Source organism: Ranitomeya variabilis, chromosome 2 (assembly GCF_051348905.1).
Source record: "Ranitomeya variabilis isolate aRanVar5 chromosome 2, aRanVar5.hap1, whole genome shotgun sequence".
In the NCBI taxonomy this organism is placed as follows: domain Eukaryota; kingdom Metazoa; phylum Chordata; class Amphibia; order Anura; family Dendrobatidae; genus Ranitomeya; species Ranitomeya variabilis.
This window is the reverse complement of record NC_135233.1, coordinates 198,927,277-198,947,116: the sequence shown is the minus strand read 5'-3', so window position 1 is coordinate 198,947,116 and position 19,840 is coordinate 198,927,277. Positions and strand designations below refer to the sequence as shown.

Genomic DNA, 19,840 nt, shown 5'->3' with positions numbered 1-19,840 from the left:
GTATCCAAGCTGCATTTCTCATCAAGCCTGAAATCATCTCATTAAAGTAAATCACAAGTCTTAGCATGGGTTTTCAATCCAATTTCATAAAAGTGCTGCCAATACTCCAGAAAGCATACCATCCATGACCAAAATCTATATCATAAGGAATTCTCACTTCTATACAGGACTTGAAGAATAATATTAAAAACCTATTGGAAATTGAAATCAACACTGTTAACAATAGATTAAGATGGAGTCTTGAAAACCTGTCACATCTCCTCCGGGACCTGCTCCTGTGACGTCTGCTTTTGTCACCAGGTGCTGCCATATTCATTCTGCAGGTGGTGCTGGTGATGTTGGAGATGTTGTAACTAGAAGTTCTGGGTGTCGCAGGCTTTATCCAACCACCTAGACTGGGACCTACTGTGTGTCATCCAGTCTGGCACTATGGGTTTGTGGACTGTACAGCTGAAGTATTCAGATCCCTGCTTTGGTCAATGGGACAGCACCAAACCCTACAGATACTCCCATCCTAGTACTGGGAGCTGCCAGATATAGTTAATTTACTCTGGTTCAGTCCCCGTGCAATCTGCTCTTGCTTTCTTGTGTTTCTGTTTTACTGCAACCTGTTTCCTGACCATTATTTTGCCTTCCGATTTTGTACCTTTACTGCCTTCTTGGTTCTTACCTGACTACTCCTGCCAGACTGCTAATTGAATACCCCTGCGAACTGATTCCGTGGCCCAACCCAGGGCCCCGTGTAAGTATGAAACTAAGTACAGGGGCTAGTACAGAGGCTAAAAGGTGAAGACCAGCTGCTGTCTCCATGGCCCCAACCCCAGAACGCCTTGTGAGTCTAAATCTCTGTGCAGGGGCTAAAGGGTGAAGACCAGCTGCTGTCTCCATTGCTCCAACCCCAAAGCCCCATGTAAGTCTAAATCTCTGTACAGGGGCTAAAATGTGAAGGCCATCAGCTGACTCCATGGCCCCAACCCCGGGACCCTGTGTAAGTCTAAATCTCTGTACAGGAATTAAAAGGTGAAGGCCAGCAAATGACGCGATGGCCCCAACCCCAGGACCCTGTGTAAGTCTAAATCTCTGTACAGGAATTAAAAAGGTGAAGGCCAGCAGCTGACTCCATTGCCCTAACCCAGTGGTACCAGTGTAAGTCGAAATTTCTGTACAGGGTTTAAAATATGAAGGTTAGCAGCTGACTCCATGGCCCAACCCAGGGACCTGCATAATTCCAGATGTCTGTACAGGGGTTAAAAGGTAAAGGTCAGCAGCAGACTTTGTGGCCCCAACCCAGAGGCACCAGTGTAAGTTCAGTTTGATGTACAGATGTTAAAAAAAAAAGAAAGCCAGAACAACCACTGGAATCTGGTAAACAGAGTAGCCTGCACTAAACCTGTCCATCGTAACCATTTTAGAGCTGCCAGGCAAACACTGACAGACCCTTGTAACAAAACTATAGTCCAACAAGTAATCATTTGGACAATGTTGATCTAATTTTGGGAAACTTTACCCAGTTTAATCAATCTACTATATGTATATCATTTATGTCCGCTTTAAAAAAATCTATTAAAGGGTTATTCCCAAAAATAATATTGAATCCTTACCCATAGGATTCATAAGATATGGGATAACTAGCTGATCGCTGAGAATCCGAATGCTGGGGCCCCTGGTGATCCCAAGATCATGGCTCTGGAGTCCCATCCTAAATGGAGGGGAAGTGTGCATGCTCATCCTCCGTTACATTCAATGTCAATGGGACATGCCGGTGAAGGCTTAATACAGAGCTCAACTTCTTCCAGTGATTCCATAGACAATGGAGTGGAAGTCAAACATTCATCTCTGCTTCATTTCCGATCTCGGGATCAATGGGTGTCACAGTGGTAGAACCCTCAACAATAAGTATTTTATGCTCTATGGCAAGGGATAACTTGTTTTTTTGGAAATAACCCTTTAATTATTTGTATTTTAATTAAAAAAATGTTAAATATGGGTATCATAATGCTTCATCTTGTCAGCCTTGACATGATTTTACAAATTTCAAAATACATTCGCATTCAGGCTTGGATCATTTTAGGTAAGTTCTATTGGATCTTAAAAGACAATAATGTAAGTAATCAATTTCATTCAGTGCCTAGGTTTTCCAACCTAAGTAATGAAAGTACAGTAACCAGCAGATGAAAGTGAGATCAATACCAAACCAGAAGTCAAACCAAGGGTTAGATGACCTCAATATGACAGAACAGACGAGAGAGTCTCGTATATAGCCAAAGTGTGAGTATCAGAAGTCATCAACCAGAAGTAGCACAGATACAAAGTCCATTCTTCTCCAGAGCTTTGGTTTAAAAATACAGACACACCATGGACTAGGTTTTATAAGCCCTTTGTCATGTGGTAAGATTAAGCTCTACTAGTTCTCAAAAGACAATATTTCAAGTAAGTAATCCATTCAATGCCCAAGGTCCACAGGTTTGTCTAAGTAATGACAATATAGGAATCAGCGGATTAAAGTGAGGACAATACCAAACCAGAGGTCAAACCAAAGGTCAGATGGGATCAGTAGGAGAGAATGGATGAGAAAGGCATGTGTATTATAAGTCAGCAACCAGAAGGAGCACAGATACATAACCAAGAACAGGGCAAAGGTACAGAGCTAGGAACATCAAGGAATTACGTGACCACTCAGCTTTTTCGCTCTAAATATATTCTTGTGTGCGTCTTGAAATTGTTCGGAGTTCAAAGTGACATTCCTTGTGAAAAAAAAAGACCATGCCAAGTTGGTGCATAGAAATCACACCTAAAAATCAATAAAAAATGACAGCTCCGGCTACGGCCTGTAAGCATTTGTTTACTGCAGATGTTACTTTATGACTTTATGTAGTAGAACAGATGCATTTGGAATATTTCCACTGACTTATCAGGTCCAAAATATATACACTCCAAGATTACTACGTAGACATACGAGAAGCAGTGGTCATAAGAACGATGCCTCCCATAGATGATGACCTTCAGTCTCCTCTATTCTTTATGGGCTTTGTTTTCCATGCCTTGTACATTACTTCCTTCAATGAACAGGCAGATGATCCACATTTGAAAGGAATTAATATTGCGGCTTAGTGAATTATCATGGTTCAAATACTAAAAAAATAAAAAGGTCAAGTGATGATTTTCCATTCCTGAGTCTTCTAGGTTGGGCTCGAGTTTTATAGTTTTAGTTATTTAGTTATGACTTTTTGTCCATTCTAGTCATCTGAGTTATACCATATATACAATTATGAAATATGTAGTCCTACTAATTTTATAGTTAGAAAAAACATTTAGTCCCACATCCTCCAGAAAAATAGAATTATTTAACTTGTAATTTAACTATTTGATATAATATTGAGAATATTACTCAGTATAGGAGATTGAAGGATGGAACAAGAAGGGGTTTAATGATACAGCAATTTTGGCAAAATGGTAAATCTGCAATTCTAAATTAGACTTATGAATACTAATAATAATAAACGACTCAATGTTCGCAGCATTAACAATAAAAATAAAAACAAAGTCCGTATAAAGAAACCCAAATCATGCAAGCTGGCGGAGATGGCATTTTTTTCTATCAGCTATAGATTCTCGACGATAATGATGTCCTCTTTGAAGAAGAGACAAAAGACTAAACATGCAATTTTCTGGAGTAAAACCCATCCTGAAAAAAAAAAGAAAAGAAAAAAACTGCTGATACAATACAGAATGTTCAAGCGAACAAAAGACTCCGACAAAACCTTTGTAGAGAAAATAACAACAAGGGCAGAAAGGAAGGAGAAGGCAACAAGGAGGCAAACGCACGTCGTCTGCTACGACCAGGAGAATATTCTGAAATTCAGAGATGAGTTATTGAAAAATCTATTCTAAGGAAACACAAGTTCCTCAACCCACTGCTCACAAGGAGGCAGTATATGCTGCTGGTAAAGGAAAGGAAAGAATAGAAGGACATGCAGATAATTCTAATGTATGAAGCCACAATCTAATGCCCAACTGTGTCCTGGATGTAGAATTTTAGCAGAGATTGATGTCGGCCACAGAACATATATATTCGTTATGCTGCTTCTTCACTTTGACCTTGTTTTTATTGATATATATATTTCATGCGCGGGTCAATACACCCAATAACATTTGCTATGCCAAGTTGACTATCAATTCATTTGGAGTGATTGCTTTGTTGTTTTCGGTCGGCAGTCTCGCTAAATGATATCCAGGACGTTCCGCAATTAATAATTTTTAGCCGTGGAGATGACTTCAGCGCACCTCGCATCTTTACCCACCTCGGTGCCAAAAACAAAGGAAAATAAAGACCTTGATACTAAGTATCTGGGGCACCAGGAGGAACACAATAATTGATGCAATAAATAGAATATATATATATATATATATATATATATATATATATATATATATATATATATATATATATATATATATATATATATACAAAAAGATATTACACAGAGCATAAAAGTTATGTCTAGATACGAAGATCAGAGAAGACCCCCCTGCGAAAAAAACTAACATTGGGACATTGAAATTTTTTTATCCCCATAAATGATATATATGGATTTTGTCATTCCAAATATTAATATATGATGTGAAACATACAGTATAAGATGTAACCTACGTAATTAATATAAAAAACAATAATATCTTCTACTTTAATGACGGTTTATTATACTGTATGCTATAAGCGTCAGCTCACATGGGTCAGATTCTGTGCCCAATAGACCATCCATATAGCATTCACATGAATGGGTTTTGTTGCCATAGGACACTGTCCCCTACTGGATTTTTATCTGCACTACAGATTTTAAAAAAATCAGTGTCGGAAATGCAACCATGCTACTTTTAATTCTGCAAAGTCAACACAGAAAAGCATTGTGCTTCTTCCTCAATGCCCCTGATCCTCACTTGGACTTTCAGCACATTCGCAGAAGACAACGGCATAAAAACCTGATGCAAATCCAACACATGTGAACGTGCCCAGAACATACGTATTGTGTTCATGCATTTGCTTAATCACTATAATAATACAATATAACGTGAAATCAAACAAATGGAAATGTTTGCAGACTGGGGTAAACTTACATAGGAGGAGCCTTTTAAAAAAAAGGAAATAATCCCCTTCCCAAGCATTAGAGCTAATGGGGGAGTAACGATAATGCAAGCTTTACTTAATTTTACACATTTTAACCACTTTTCACCCACACTCTAATTTTCATGTTTTTTTTTCTACCTTTTCCTAATTCATGCATTTTCACAAGTTTGAGGAAGCAGCAATCGATAACATGCCGTAGGGTGATATAAATAATCATTTATTTTATAGCTATAAATATTTACATTTTATTTTTCCCATTTATTTCTTTCTCTTATTAAGGAGCACAAGCAAAACACCCTAGAATGAATATCCTCTAGCATGTAGAAAAGGCTAAAGTAGGGCTGCTCGTTGTGAGCAGAGGTCACGTCCCATATTACAGCCAGAAGGTCCAGGCCCACCTCACTAGCCAACACGGAAAATCCGCCCCTAGACTAATAGAAATGCGCCCAGTCTTCACTGAATTTCCATAACAGCTGAGAGCACGTTTTCTCACCAGAGCCCAGAAAGCAGTGTTGCAGAACCTGAGACAGCTCCAGTAGAAAACATTCAGGCTGCAACATCTGTATATCAGGTGCCTCCAAAAGATTCTAAGCAGATACACAAAAAATGAGATGCTCTTTTATCCCCCCCCACCTCGAAAAAATAAATAAATCCAGAAGCATGTGCTCCTTCCTGTCTTACCGCACTTGGGGGGGCTCATGTGCTCAAATCGAACACTGGGGGGCTCATGTGCTCAAATCGAACCAGAGCAACATCTGCATAGAGTTTACATGTTCGCCCCTGGTTGGCGATCGGTTTATTCACACTCCCCTCCACACACAAAAAAATACATGCTTAGGTTAATTGGCTTCTTACGACATTGGCCTTGTGTGAGTGCCGGCCGTGGACGACGAGAGTGTGAGCCCTTTGTAAGGTCAAGCGCAATCTCCGCACATCATTATGGAATAGGTTGGCTCTACCTAACGAACAGGTAATCGATACGGAATGAATAAAACATGAAGCCGAGCGCGTCCTGCTCTAATGGGTCGCCTGTCTCCTGGTGGCGGCGTGGGCACGTTTTCGATTTCTCGCCTGCCCGCACGTTCATCCTTTTGGGTTCATTCCTTTTGGAATTCCAAAAAGAGATGTTTTAACGTGTGTACACGTGTATCATCCGCGTCTGAATATATAATCGAGCTGGCGCTTACGTGAGCGGTATGTAATCAGACGGCGGCGTTTTATAGAACTAAAAGTCTATATCCAGTCACGCTCGTACATGACTGTAAAGCAGCCTACGTAACCGCCGCGTATGAATGTGACTGTGTGCATCTTCCCCCAGGTATTAACCATTTACCTGCAGGTGTCTGTGCGGCGGAGCCGTGTGCACGGAGATACATGTAGTTGAGGAATCTGCAGAAGCTCTCTCTCTTTTTTATGTCTCTCTCTGTTTTTGCATCTTTTTTTGTATTTGGAAATATTTCTTTTATGTTGTTTCTGCGATTGCGGCTTGGTTTTATGACAGTGTGGTGTCAATAATGGATAAATAGTAAATATTACAAGGGTGCAATTACTTGCCTTCTGTCAGTGTGCCTCTCCGGCAGCAGGGAATAGGTATCCACAAGCGGTAATTATCCGAGGTAGGTACCTCTGGGTGCTGCTGACATGCTGCTGCTGCTGCTGCTGCTGGCTGTACTGTAATCTTGGATTGTCAGCAGTCCTTGTCATGCTCAGACACAAAACAACCTTCCTTTCTAAAGATCCCAAGCATTAAAAAAGGCAGCGGTTATTGAACGTGCTGGCTATTTTCCTCCTTGTACTTATGCAGACAAGATGATGACTGGAGCAGGAAAAAGAGAGAGAGAGAGAGGGAGAGAGAGGGGTTGTGGAGGGGGATGGGAGATGGGATGCAATGAATGAGGAAAGAGCTGGGAGGAGCCGGCTGCACAGATCTGATCCCGAGCTGTGCATCCTATAAAATTCAGGAATAAAGGTAAACTGAGCCCTGTCCGAAAATATTCCGATGTGTCGTAAAAAGAGGCGACAGGGTCTAGCGAGACCGTCCTCATCATCTGTCACTCCAGAGCCAAGGCATTATTGCTGGATGTAGATGCAGCATTGAGGAGAAAACATGGCTTCAGAGCAGAGGTAGGAGAGGCGAGGCGTGATGGTCACTTGGAATGGGGGGGATGTCTTTTTTTAAAAAAATTTTTTAATATCAATAATAATAAAGTATGGGTAGCGCGTCGCATGCCAACACAACAAATTAATTTACTGTCACTCTCTCTCTGAGCTGCAAGTGTCATTTGAAGATTAGTCTGGATAGATGTGCTGCCTCCCCTCCAGAGATCAGGGACACAAGGATGTCGCTGGGTCCTAAAGCGGATACCTGGTTTTGAACATTGCTGCAGTAAGAAGTGGCTTATCTCATTCCAAGCAGTCACACACACCGGTAAGGGCGCCCCCAGGTGGATCTGCATTTAGGGTGCCCATGTTAGGATGCTCCTGCTGCACCACGCTTCCACTAGTGCTTCGCACTCCCTCCCTCCCAAGTAACCTGTTTTTTTTTTTTGCTTGTTATTCATCTTCCCTCCGTATCTGTCACCTCTCTCCTAACCCCTATCCCTTATCAATCACTGTGCAAAAATAAAACCGAATTACGTCAAGCAATTTTACCTTCAGATTTCAATGTGTTTTCAGACAGAATTCAAGAAATGTACAGATCAAGTCAGTAATGTAAGCCGACAGTAGGGTAGAGCACTTTGATGCGTAAACAGGAAGATGCCAATATACCCAACGTATTCCTCGGCTTTATTTAATATGACAACTTCAACAATCTCAGTAGGAGTCAGATGAAGTACTGCTTAAGTGCTGTGAGATTTCCCCCAGCTGCCTGACATTCTGCAACGGGCCAGATACTTCTGCCACGTTTCCAGCAGCGCCGTGAAAATTGGGCACTAATACCGTAGACAAAGCTACATGTCATGGTCTCACCGTTTTCAAAACAAGAAAATATGATGCTTAGAAGTCTTAAAGTGTTCTTGGAGCCTTTGAAAAAATCCTATATGTGTTTGGATATTTGCCACTCAATACCAACAAGCTCAGAAAAATGTTGTTTTTGCGGTCATTACAGGGGCTTTCTGGTGTGAAAAAAGTAAAAAATTAAATAAAAACTGAGCTTTAGTAACTCACTGTCATGATGGTGTTGGAATTATGGGCGCTAACAAAGTTTCTAGAACTACGGGCGCCCTATCTGTCCCTGTCCCCCGGATTACTCCTCAAGGTGGAGAAGCCGGGGTCACGCACCTATGCTCTTATATCAACCCTGATTTGCCCCCCCGCACCCAGCGTAGTGGGAAGATGAGTGTATAGGAACACACAAACCAGGCTAACAAGGGAAGACGGACAGGGATAACTGAAAATAACATTCACACAAAATACACACACCAAGCAGCAGAGTGGAATACAGGGGAGTAAAAGGAAGGAGAAACAAAAAATAAATGAGGTTAGGATGAGGATGTGCACACAAATATGTAGTCATCTGGCTGCGAATGATACCGCAAAGTTGCAATTTCATGCAATAAGAAAACACAAATAATGAAATCCAGTAGGCACAAAAAGCAACACAAGAAATAATTAACATCACTCAGTTTTTCTCCAATTTATGCAGACCAACAATGCTTATGTAGTACCTCCTATACAATCCCCAGACAATTATTTATTAATAATGCTTCCATTCAGTTTCCAATAAATGCTGTAAGCTGCCAGTGCCATAATGCATGCTACTGACATTTGCGCATTGAATGCTGCTATCTATGCGTCAATTAGGCACGCTTCACACGTCCGCTTAAAAAAAGTACCATCCGTGTGACATCCATGTGCCGTCCCTGTACACATCCATATGCCATATATACGTAGGTACCATCTATGTGACATACGAGTGCGTCCGTGTACACCATCCATGTGCTGTCCATGTATACGTATGTACCATCTGTGTGACATACATGTGCTGTCCGTGTACACCATCCATGTGCAGTCCATGTATACGTATGTACCATCTGTGTGACATCCATGTGCTGTCCGTGTACACCATCCATGTGACACCTACCAGAATAGAATGCAGAGCAAAAATTACAGATGCTTAGTTATTAACCCCTTTTCAACATCGGGCGTAATAGTACGCTGACACCCCCCTTTGATGTGGGAGCTGGCGGTGAACCCACATCTTTTCTGGCACATGTCAGCTGTTTTGAACAGCTGACATGTGCCTCTAACAGCCGCGGGAGGAATTGCGATCCACCAGCTGTTAACTAATTAAATGCCACTGTCAAACTCTGACAGCGGCATTTAACACGCGATTCTGTCAAGCACACTGGAAATTCCGACCATCGGTGCCCATGTCACGTGACCGCAGGTCGCCAATGGGTTGGCATGACAACCAGAGGTCTCCAGCAGACCTCTAAGGTTGTCACTGCCGGATTGCTATGAGCACCGCCCGGTGGTCGGCACTCATAGTAAGTGATCAATTCTGTTACATACAGGCAATTATCTGATTATCGCCTGTATGTAGCAGAGGCGATCGGGTTATGGCAGCTTCTAGTCTCCCATGGAGACTTTTGAAGCATGCAAAAGTAAAAAAAAAGTTTTAAAAAATATTTAAAAAAATATAAAAGTTTAAATCACCCCCTTTCACCCTGTTCAAAATAAATCAATAATAAAAAATCAAACCTACACATATTTGGTATCGCCGGGTTCAGAATCGCCTGATCTATCAGTATAAAAAAATTAACCTGATCACTAAACAGCATAGCGAGAAAAAAGTCAAAACGCGAGAATTGCGTTTCTTTGGTTGCAGCAACATTGAATTAAAATGCAATAACGGGTGATCAAAAGAACGTATCTGCATCAAAATGCGATCTTTAGAAACATCAGCTCAGCACGCAAAAAATAAGCCCTCACCCAACCCGAAATCATGAAAAATGGAGACGCTACGGGTATCGGAAAATGGCGCAATTTTTTTTTAGCAAAGTTTGGATTTTTTCTCCACCACTTAAAAATAAAAAACAACTTAGACATGTTTGGTGTCTATGAACTCATAATGACCTGGAGAATCATAATGGCTGGTCAGTTTTAGCATTTAGTGAACATGGTAAGAATAAACAAAAATTTCTACAAAAGACCGGTGGGTGCTATATTCTTTTCCTCTGGTGGATTTATTACACTGTGTTTTCTTGGATAAGCACCTGAGGTCATGAGGCTAAGCCTGAAGCATGGCATGATATTGACAGCACAGGATTTCAGCAGCTCTGGCGGTGCCGTCCATCTTTTTGTCTTACAGCTCAGTAGATAGATAGATAGATAGATAGATAGATAGATAGATAGATAGATAGATAGATAGATAGATAGATAGATAGATAGATAATAGATAGATTATAGATAATAGATAGATAACAGATAATAGATAGATGATAGATAGATAAATAGATGATAGATAGATAATAGATAGAAGATAGATAATAGATAGATAATAGATAGATAGATGATAGATAATAGATAGATGATAGATAGATAATAGATAGATAATAGATAATAGATAGATGATAGATAATAGATAGATGATAGATAGATAATAGATAATATATAAATAGATAATAGATAGATATTCTTATTTATTTATATAGCACCATTGATTCCATTATGTTGTGCATGAGAAGGGGTTACATACAAGTTACAGATATCACTTACAGTAAACAAACTAACAATGACAGACTGATACAGAGGGGTGAGGACCCTGCCCTTGCGGGCTTACATTCTACAGGATGGTGGAGAAGGAGACAATAGGTTGAGGGTTCCAGGAGCTCCGGTGTTGGTGAGGCGGTAGCTTCAGTAGTGGTGAGAAGGCAGCGGGGTCAGTGCAGGCTGTAGGCTTTCCTGAAGAGGTAGGTTTTCAGGTTCCGTCTGAAGGATCCGAATGTGGTTGATAGTCGGACGTGTTGGGGCAAAGAATTCCAGAGGATGGGGGATATTCAGGAGAAGTCTTGGAGGTGGTTGGGTGAGGAGCGGATAAGTGTGGGGGAGAGAAGGAGGTCTTGGGAGGACCGGAGATTACGTGAGGGAAGATATCGGGAGATTAGTTCAGAGATATATGGAGGAGACAGGTTATGGATGGCTTTGTAGGTTATTATTAGTAATTTGAACTGGATACGCTGAGGGAATGGGAGCCAGTGAAGAGATTTGCAGAGGGGGGAAGCGGAGGAGTAGCGAGGAGAGAGATGAATTAGTTGGGCAGCAGAGTTGAGGATGGACTGGAGAGGTGCAAGGGTGTTAGCAGGGAGGCCACAGAAAAGGATGTTGTAGTAGTCAAGGCGGGAGATGATGAGGGCATGCACAAGCATTTTAGTAGATTGACAGTTGAGGAAAGGACGGATTCTGGAGATATTTTTGAGTTGGAGGCGACAGAAGGTGGAAAGAGCTTGGATGTGCGGTTTGAAGGACAGGGCAGAGTCAAGGGTTACTCCGAAGCAGCGGACTTCCGGTACGGGGGAAAGCGTGATGTCGTTAATAGTGATAGATAGGTCAGGTAGGGAAGATCTATGAGATGGAGGAAAGATGATGAGTTCAGATTTGTCCACATTGAGTTTGAGGAAGCGAGAGGAGAAGAAGGATATGGCTGATAGACACTCCGGGATTCTGGACAGCAGGGAGGTGACGTCTGGGCCAGAAAGGTAGATCTGAGTGTCATCAGCATAAAAGTGGTACTGGAATCCATGTGAATTTATGAGTTGTCCCAGATAGATAGATAGATAACACTGGTCAACAGCATTTTTGGTGCCAAAGATATTTCATCGAATTTAGGGTATTTTTGGGGTGCTGATTCTGAATATGTCATCAGTTTTGCCAGATTGGCTCAAGTTTTTGAGATTTTTGGTATCTTATTTATAGCACTTGTTGGTAAATGCGACGCATCATCTCATTAATTTCTTTGGATTAGTACTTGAACTGAGCAGTTCTCAATATAGTTTTGTGTTAATTAGTGTTCTAAAAGTTTGTTCATAGCTTGATTTTTGCACTAACTTTATGTTGTTGTCTGTTTTCCAGTGAAAAGCATGAACTCATCAAGAAGAAGTTGTCTTAACGATCCAGACTCATTCTGTTACATTTGTGGTGAATACACACTGCCAAAACATAGAAGAAACATAACAGACTTCGTAAAAAAAGTGTATTTTGCCTATTTTGGGGTTATGCTTGGGGACCAAGACAAGTTTTGGGCACCACACATAGTGTGCAAAGCATGTATCGAATTATTACGAAAATGGAGCAAAGGACAAAGAAAAAGCTTTAAATTTGGTGTTCCAATGGTGTGGAGAGAGCCAAAAAATCATCATGATGACTGTTATTTATGGTAAACACAGGTACAGGCACATCTTCACAATGAGGGACAGGCCTTCTTGCAGATTCCATGTTACTCCCATTTTCGTTTCTTATGCTTATTGAATCCTTGCACTTGCACTGCACAGAAATAACAGTCATCATGATGATTTTTTGGCTCTCTCCACACCATTGGAACACCAAATTTGAAGCTTTTTCTTTGTCCTTTGCTCCATTTTCGTAATAATTCGATACATGCTTTGCACACTATGTGTGGTGCCCAAAACTTGTCTTGGTCCCCAAGCATAACCCCAAAATAGGCAAAATACACTTTTTTTACGAAGTCTGTTATGTTTCTTCTATGTTTTGGCAGTGTGTATTCACCACAAATGTAACAGAATGAGTCTGGATCGTTAAGACAACTTCTTCTTGATGAGTTCATGCTTTTCACTGGAAAACAGACAACAACATAAAGTTAGTGCAAAAATCAAGCTATGAACAAACTTTTAGAACACTAATTAACACAAAACTATATTGAGAACTGCTCAGTTCAAGTACTAATCCAAAGAAATTAATGAGATGATGCGTCGCATTTACCAACAAGTGCTATAAATAAGATACCAAAAATCTCAAAAACTTGAGCCAATCTGGCAAAACTGATAGCATATTCAGAATCAGCACCCCAAAAATACCCCAAATTCATTAAAATATTTTGGACACCAGAAAAAATTGTTTTTTTTGTTGACCTGTGTAATAGATGTATAGATAGACAGATAGATAATATATAGATAGACAGATAGATAATATATAGATAGATAGATAGATAGATAGATAGATAGATAGATAGATAGATAGATATAGATAGATAATAGATAGATAGATAATAGATTGATAGATAATAGATAATATAAAAATAGATAATAGATAGATAATAGATAGATGATAGATTAGTAATGGAGAGGCGTCTGTCTGATGCAGGATGCAGGAAACATCATGGGGAGCACAGGACTACCTCGAACGTTGGTCCAGCCAATCTCAGTCAGCTTTTCCATAGACAGGAGCATTCATTCGGATGAGCGCTCTTGTGTTCTCGATGAGAGAGCAGTCTCCAGACATGACCTAAATCAGATATGTAACATGGATATTTTCCCTGGTAATAAATTGCTTAGAGCCATCATAAATATTTGATATTGGCCAAATCCATCGATATTTTCAGGTTTGGACAACAGTGTAAAGTGTCTGCTCAGTGTTTTTCGCTGTTTTCTTTTATCCAGTATAAAGCTTGAATAAAGAATTTTCAAAAAAGAAAAGAGAGCAGCATTTTATTCATGGTTCTGGAGTCTGTCTGTCTCATCTGCTTCTGTTTCTGCAGGTACGTCCTGGTGGTGGAGGACTTTTGTCTCTGATTTCCTTCGCTTTGAATGCTTCTTGATGACCTTGGCCAGGTGTTTGGGGTCACTTCACTGTTGAAGAATGATGGTGGTGACTGATCAGACTCCTTCCTGATGTTATTTCATTCTGGATGATGAGCTACTTGTACTTTTCATTACATTTTTTGGACCACTCAAGATCACTCTACTAGAAAACATGTAGTTTCATATCTCTCGGAAATGCCTTTTTCCTGCAAACGATTATCCGGGCACTTATCTTTCCTTTTTTTAAATAACATTTATTTACTGTAATAAATTGTATGCATAAAAAAAATTCTCAGTCATTTATTACATCCATTTATCCTCCCTGTTCATAAAAAAATAAAAAAAAATAAAAAAAAAAGGACATAAAAATAGAACCCTAATGATATTACAATTCTCTGTGGATAGCTTTTCATATTTTGGACTGCTCATTCTTTACATAGAATCTTTTCAGAATATTTTACTTGCAGAACCAATTTTTCATGATTATGGTAGAGATTTTGTTTGATATCAAACTCTTGCTATCGATAGTTTGCGGGAAAAAAACAGTGTTCTTAAAGGGGTTGTCCAGGCTTGAGGGCTTGAGGTTCAAGTCTACAGTCACTTTCTGTGACTGTAGATTTGATCATCCTCACAGTGCGCAATGTGTGAGCTGTCAGGTTCCTCCTAAGTGCGAGCAGGCGGGCGTATGACTGAACGTATGCTATTTCCATACATGCGGTTAAACGCCGACTAGATGTGCACAGCCTTGCTCACATTAAGAGCATTGATCAAGGCTGGGCACGTCTAGTTGGAATGTGGCCGGAAGTATGCAAATCGCATAGATGTGGTCACATAGCCTTCTACTCACGGCACAACAAGGTGTGCGCTGTGAGGATCTCACAAGTTTGCACTCATAGAGTGATGCAGACTTGTAACCCAAGCTTGGACAAGCCCTTTTAAGACCAGTCACGTGACTTTCTCTACATCTAATCAACCCATATTACAGTTAAAGGGGTTGTCTCGTGATCGTAAATGGTGAATAATGCAAAGTGCTTCTGAAAGCAGGCAACCTTGCAATTTACTCATTAAAAATTTTCTATATTCCGAAAAATGGATGGATTTTTAGTGGGTTTTTATAGCTCTCATTGCCTAGTTGACTGGACAACTCTGAAGTGGCTGGTTTCCTAGGGGAGGAGCGCATGCGTGATTGTTGCTATACAGCTATAAGAAGCGGACAGCTTCCCTATGAAGCCACCTGAAGAATGAACATACTGCTTCTTTTAACTTCACATTTTCCAAACACAGCAGCAGTTGAAAGAAGAAACAAAAGACTGAACATGTGCCGAGCAATATTGCTTTTACATTGCTGCGCATGATGTTCATTTTTTTGTGGTTTAGCGGAACTTTTCAAGGTGGTTCCAGGTGGAACTTGCCTAAAGAAAAAAGACGTCATTTGCACACTTCCTTGGGTTTTTGGAGCAGAAACAGAGTGTAAACTCAAAGTATTTCAGTGGTTTTGATTTTGGAGGATTTGGAAAGTTTCCGCTCAGTGGTTATGTGTACACAGAGTTTTTTGTGAAGTTTTGGGAGCAGAAGGTCAACAGAAACTGAGCAGAAACTCTCCATATCTTCCACAAAACTTCAAAACTCCTCAAAAACTTGGAGGCTCTGCTCAGTTTCTGCTCTATAAACTCTATGGTTCCAGGTGGAATTTGCCTGAACAAGACATCATATGCACATATCCTTGATTTTTATAGTAGAAATTCAAAGTATTTGAGGAGTTTCAACTCTTAGAAGAGGATTTGGGATGTTTCCGCTCAGTGGTTATGTGCAGACTTTTTTGAAGACTTTTGTAAGCAGAAGGTCAACAGAAACTGAGCAGAAGCTCTCCAAATCAGGGTCCCCCAAGTCATGTTGTAGTGTTGATACCATGGCCATTCATATGACCCATGATTTCAGGAAAAGTCAACCTTCTGAAAACTAGTCTCGAAAAGCGTCATTTAAATGGAAGGCGCCAGTGACCCCCGGTGATATGATTGCAAGGAATCAATGTCTTACTATGACAGCCGAGGGTTTGCTAAAGACCTCGTTTGACGTAATCTCAGTCCACCTGTGAAACCGCCATAGGCTGAGCTCCCTAGGTGACCAAGATCTTCACTATATACTTCAATACTAAGTGGACTAATAAATAATGTAAAAAAAATTAGAAAATTTTAAAAAAAGTTATGAAAGTTCACATCACCCCTCCTCCCCCCATTAAAATTAGAGGAAGGAAAAAAATAAACATATTTGGTATCAACGTGCTCCTAAAAGTCTGATCTATTAAAATATGGGATTAATAAACCTGATTAGTGAAGGTCATTAAGAGGAAAATAAATCAGAATGCCAAAATTGCATTTTTTTTGGTCATCTCACCCCCCATAAAAAATGAAATCATAAGCAATCAAAGCATTATATTTACTCAAAATGATTACCAAGAAAAACATCAGCTCAACACGCAAAAAACAAGCCCTCACTCAGCCCCATCAACAGAAAAACAAAAATGTTATGGGTCATGGAAAATGGCAACTCAATACATACATTTTTTACAACATTCTGAAATTTTTTTGCATCACTTTAGTAGAAAACAAGAATCTATGCATGTTTGATATAACCGTAAAATCGAAAGTGGGATTAGAAGAAAATGACTAAATCCAATACAGTGAGATGTTGCTACTAGCCAATAAGAATTATGCACTGCTCAAAAAAATAAAGGGAACACACAAATAACACATCCTAGATCTGAATGAATTAAATATTCTCATTGAATACTTTGTTCTGTACAAAGTTGAATGTGCTGACAACAAAATCACACAAAAATCATTAATTGATATCAAATTTATTAACCAATGCAGGCCTGGATTTAGAACGATACTCAAAATCAAAGTGGCAAATCAAATTACAGGCTGATCCAACTTCAGTGGAAATGCCTCAAAACAAGGTAATGATGCTCAGTAGTGTGTGTGGCCTCCATGTGCCTGTACAACCTCCATACAATGCCTGGACATGCTCCTGATGAGGCGGCAGATGGTCTCCTGAGGGATCTCCTCCCAGACCTGGACTAAAGCATCCGTCAACTCCTGGACAGTCTGTGGTGCAACGTGACATTGGTGGATGGAGCGAGACATGATGTCCCAGATGTGTTCAATTAGATTCAGGTCTGGGGAATGGGCGGGCCAGTCCATAGCTTCAATGCCTTCATTTTGCAGGAACTGCTGACACACTCCAGTCAGATGAGGTCTGGCATTGTCCTGCATTTGGAGGAACCCAAGGCCAATCGCACCAGCATATGGTCTCACAAGGGGTCTGAGGATCTCATCTCGGTACCTAATGGCAGTCAGGCTACCTCTGGCGAGCACATGAAGGGCTGTGCGGCCCTCCAAAGAAATGCCACCCCACACCATTACTGACCTACTGCCAAACCGGTCATGCTGAAGGATGTTGCAGGCAGCAGATCGCTCTCCACAGCGTCTCCAGACTCTGTCACGTGTGTCACATGTGCTCAGTGTGAACCTGCTTTCATCTGTGAAGAGCACAGGGCGCCAATGGTGAATTTGCCAATCCTGGTGTTATGTGGCAAATGCCAAGTGTCCTGCACAGTGTTGGGCTGTGAGCACAACCCCCATCTGTGGACGTTGGGCACTCAGACCATTCTCATGGAGTTGGTTTCTAATCATTTGTGCAGACACATGCACATTTGTGGCCTGCTGGAGGTCATTTTGCAATTTTGCAGGGCTCTGGCAGTGCTCCTCCTTGTTCCTCCTTGCACAAAGGTGGAGGTAGCGGTACAGCTGCTGGCTTGTTGCCCTCCTACGGCCCCCTCCACGTCTCTTGGTGTACTGGCCTGTCTCCTCGTAGCGCCTCCAGCCTCTGGACACTACGCTGACAGACACAGCAAACCTTTTTGCCACAGCTTGCATTGATGTGCCATCCTTGATGAGCTGCACTACCTGAGCCACTTGTGTGGGTTGTAGAGTCCGTCTCATGCTACCACGAGTGTGAAAGCACAACCAACATTCAAAAGTGGCCAAAACATCACCCAGAAAGCATTGGTACTGAGATGTGGTCTGTGGTCCCCACCTGCAGAACCACTCCTTTATTGAGTGTGTCTTGATAATTGCCAATAATTTCCATCTGTTGTCTATTCCATTTGCACAACAGCATGTGAAATTGATTGTCAAACAGTGTTGCTTCCTAAGTGAACAGTTTGATTTCACATAAGTTTGATTTACTTGGAGTTAGATTCTGTTGTTTAAGTGTTCCCTTTATTTTTTGAGCAGTGTACATTTGCTTATTTTTGTAAAGACTTTGCAAGTTTTGGTTGAAATGTGGATGATTTACACCAAAACTAATATTTATCCCCTTTCTGACATCTGACGTACTATCCCGTCGAGGTGGGGTGGGCCCGTATGACCACCGACGGGATAGTACGTCATACGCGATCGGCCGCGCTCACGGGGGGAGCGCGGCCGATCGCGGCCGGGTGTCAGCTGCATATCGCAGCTGACATCCGGCACTATGTGCCAGGAGCGGTCACAGACCGCCCCCGGCACATTAACCCCCGGCACACCGCGATCAAACATGATCGCGGTTTACCGGCTGTATAGGGAAGCATCGCGCAGGGAGGGGGCTCCCTGCAGGCTTCCCTGAGACCCCCGGAGCAACGCGATGTGATCGCGTTGCTCCGAGGGTCTCCTACCTCCCTCCTCGCCGCAGATCCCGGATCCAAGATGGCCGCGGCATCCGGGTCCTGCAGGGAGGGAGGTGGCTTACCGAGTGCCTGCTCAGAGCAGGCGCTGGTAAGCCTGCAGCCCTGCACAGCAGATCGCAGATCTGACAGAGTGCTGTGCACACTGTCAGATCAACGATCTGTGATGTCCCCCCCTGGGACAAAGTAAAAAAGTTTAAAAAAAATTCTCCACGTGTGTAAAAAAAAAAAAAAAAAATCCTAAATAAATAAAAAAAATATATATTTATTATTCCCATAAATACATTTCTTTAGCTAAATAAAAAAAAAAAAAACAATAAAAGTACACATATTTAGTATCGCCGCGTCCGTAACGACCCAACCTATAAAACTGCTCCACTAGTTAACCCCTTCAGTAAACACCGTAAGAAAAAAAAAAAAAAAACAAAGGCAAAAAACAACGCTTTATTATCATACCGCCAAACAAAAAGTGGAATAACACGCGATCAAAAAGACTGATATAAATAACCATGGTACCACTGAAAACGTCATCTTGTCCCGCAAAAAATGAGCTGCCATAAGGCATGATCAGCAAAAAAATAAAAAAGTTATAGTCCTGAGAATAAAGCGATACCAAAATAATTATTTTTTCTATAAAATAGTTTTTATCGTATAAGAGCGCCAAAACATAAAAAAATTATATAAGTGAGATATCGCTGTAATCGTACTGACCCGTCGAATAAAACTGCTTTATCAATTTTACCAAACGCGGAACAGTATAAACACCTCCCCCAAAAGAAATTCATGAATAGCTGGTTTTTGATCACTCTGCCTCACAAAAATCGGAATAAAAAGCGATCAAAAAATGTCACGTGTCCGAAAATGTTACCAATAAAAACGTCAACTCGTCTCGCAAAAAACAAGATCTCACATGACTCTGTGGACTCAAATATGGAAAAATTATAGCTCTCAAAATGTGGTAACGCAAAAAATATTTTTTGCAATGATAAGCGTCTTTCAGTGTGTGACGGCTGCCAATCATAAAAATCCGCTAAAAAACCCGCTATAAAAGTAAATCAAACCCCCCTTCATCACCCCCTTAGTTAGGGAAGAATAAAAAAAATAAAAAATGTATTTATTTCCATTTTCCCATTAGGGTTAGGGTTAGGGTTAGGGCTAGAGTTAGGACTAGAGTTAGGGCTAGGGTTAGGGTTAGGGTTAGGGCTAGTGTTACGGCTAGTGATAGGGCTA

General features: G+C 41.0%; 1 protein-coding gene across 2 annotated transcripts in view; it reads right to left on the bottom strand.

Annotated features, from left to right (window-relative positions):
• BRINP1 (BMP/retinoic acid inducible neural specific 1) overlaps positions 1-7,403 on the bottom strand; it is a 317,655-nt gene extending 310,252 nt beyond the window's left edge. Inside the window, exon 1 of one of the 2 annotated variants that reach the window (XM_077283451.1) lies at positions 6,680-7,403. The gene's annotated coding sequence lies outside the window, so the exon portion shown is untranslated. The remainder of the gene's footprint in view (positions 1-6,679) is intronic. The other variant, XM_077283452.1, reaches the window with a different exon arrangement.
• Between the last annotated feature and the right edge of the window lie 12,437 nt (positions 7,404-19,840).